The sequence below is a fragment of the Schistocerca piceifrons genome, unplaced genomic scaffold (assembly GCF_021461385.2).
Source record: "Schistocerca piceifrons isolate TAMUIC-IGC-003096 unplaced genomic scaffold, iqSchPice1.1 HiC_scaffold_126, whole genome shotgun sequence".
Classification (NCBI taxonomy): Eukaryota; Metazoa; Arthropoda; class Insecta; order Orthoptera; family Acrididae; genus Schistocerca; species Schistocerca piceifrons.
This window is the reverse complement of record NW_025727080.1, coordinates 17,728-20,000: the sequence shown is the minus strand read 5'-3', so window position 1 is coordinate 20,000 and position 2,273 is coordinate 17,728. Positions and strand designations below refer to the sequence as shown.

At 58.4% G+C, this 2,273-nt stretch overlaps 1 non-coding gene across 1 annotated transcript in view; it reads right to left on the bottom strand.

The window, feature by feature from the left end:
* Positions 1–1,006, bottom strand: part of LOC124730977 — a 1,910-nt gene extending 904 nt beyond the window's left edge. Inside the window, exon 1 of the ribosomal RNA XR_007008121.1 lies at positions 1–1,006. This exon is cut by the window's left edge and continues 904 nt beyond it. This is a non-coding gene — a ribosomal RNA (small subunit ribosomal RNA).
* Positions 1,007–2,273: the final 1,267 nt, after the last annotated feature.

Sequence of the window (2,273 nt, the reverse complement as noted above, 5' to 3'; positions counted from 1 at the left end):
TTTCACCTCTAACGTCGCAATACGAATGCCCCCGCCTGTCCCTATTAATCATTACCTCGGGTTCCGAAAACCAACAAAATAGAACCGAGGTCCTATTCCATTATTCCATGCACACAGTATTCAGGCGGGCTTGCCTGCTTTAAGCACTCTAATTTGTTCAAAGTAAACGTGCCGGCCCACCGAGACACTCAATAAAGAGCACCCTGGTAGGATTTCAACGGGGTCCGCCTCGGGACGCACGAGCACGCACGAGGCGGTCGCACGCCTTCGGCTCGCCCCACCGGCAGGGACGTCCCACGATACATGCCAGTTAAACACCGACGGGCGGTGAACCAACAGCGTGGGACACAAATCCAACTACGAGCTTTTTAACCGCAACAACTTTAATATACGCTATTGGAGCTGGAATTACCGCGGCTGCTGGCACCAGACTTGCCCTCCAATAGATACTCGTTAAAGGATTTAAAGTGTACTCATTCCGATTACGGGGCCTCGGATGAGTCCCGTATCGTTATTTTTCGTCACTACCTCCCCGTGCCGGGAGTGGGTAATTTGCGCGCCTGCTGCCTTCCTTGGATGTGGTAGCCGTTTCTCAGGCTCCCTCTCCGGAATCGAACCCTGATTCCCCGTTACCCGTTACAACCATGGTAGGCGCAGAACCTACCATCGACAGTTGATAAGGCAGACATTTGAAAGATGCGTCGCCGGTACGAGGACCGTGCGATCAGCCCAAAGTTATTCAGAGTCACCAAGGCAAACGGACCGGACGAGCCGACCGATTGGTTTTGATCTAATAAAAGCGTCCCTTCCATCTCTGGTCGGGACTCTGTTTGCATGTATTAGCTCTAGAATTACCACAGTTATCCAAGTAACGTGGGTACGATCTAAGGAACCATAACTGATTTAATGAGCCATTCGCGGTTTCACCTTAATGCGGCTTGTACTGAGACATGCATGGCTTAATCTTTGAGACAAGCATATGACTACTGGCAGGATCAACCAGGGAGCTGCGCCAACTAGAGCTGAGCAGCCGGCGCCCCGGGAGTGTGTCCCGGGGGCCCGCGCGAACACGCAAGCGTCCGCTCAATCATTCTGCAAACAGGAGGAGGCTGAGCTCCCCTGCACAATACACCTCGAAACCCTCTCAGGTCCCGGCGGCGCGCAGCGCCGTCCCAAGTACTTGGTCGGGTTCGAGAGAGGCGCAATCGCCCGGAGTTAGGCGAGTAGACGCTTTCGGTGCGACCACCCGTGCTCCCAACTGAGCTTGCCGCTGCCGACAGAGGCCCGGGAGCGTGCTGTCGTGGCATTGCCGGCGGGAGACAACACGCGCCACCTACGGTGACCGGCAGCTCCAACGCCAGCGCCACAGAAGGACAAAAGCCCCACTTGGGTGCCGAAGCGAACTCTCCCAGCACAGCGCACGCGCCAACACATCCGCACAGCTGCGATACAAACCACCAGCGAGAACCGCTGGGGCGACCGAGCAGCAGACGGCGTCGCGGCGCCGAGCGCCGGGCGGCGGCGCATCCTCAACGCACACAGTCCTCAATCGGACCAGCACACTGAAGATGTCCACCGCGCTTCGCACCGGGCCCGCGAGGACCTACTTTGGCCGCACGGCGCCGCGCGCAGGGTGCGCCGGCGCGCAGCTGCGACGCCTGCCGCGTCCGTCGGCCGGCGCGCCTGCCACTGGCCGCCCCCACCAGCCGGCTGTAGCGCGTGCGCCCACGCACCGCGCGGCCAGCACGCCGGGAGGCGCCCCCTCACCGGCCGGGGACGGTCCCACCCAGCCACCACCGCGTATCGCTTCACACCCAGATGCCGTTCAGTTTCATCGGCATGGTGGGTATCGCTGGAACAACCGGTTAGTACCTCAACCTATCGTCGCCATCACCGATTCACCCCTAGCGAGAACAACCGCACCACAACGGGTTACCATTTCTTCATTTGCGTAACTTCACCAGAAAACGTAGGCGTCCATCGCCATTAGCAACTTCAACGATTATTGCATGCCTGTGTCAGGTGTCACGCCACACTACGTCTGCCCACATACACGCAACAAAATGTGCACGCCTAGACAATACGTGGAAGGTGGCCCCCGTACGTATGCGATGTCCATTGCTCGAACGACTGTCAACCGGCCTCTGTAGCATGTCGCAGATATGGAAACGCGGTGCACCATGCTATCACGGTGTTTGAGGAGAGACGACTAGGTCCGAATACATCAACACACAGCTCATGCTGATCGCCATCCACGGCGTCCGTTCCTCCCA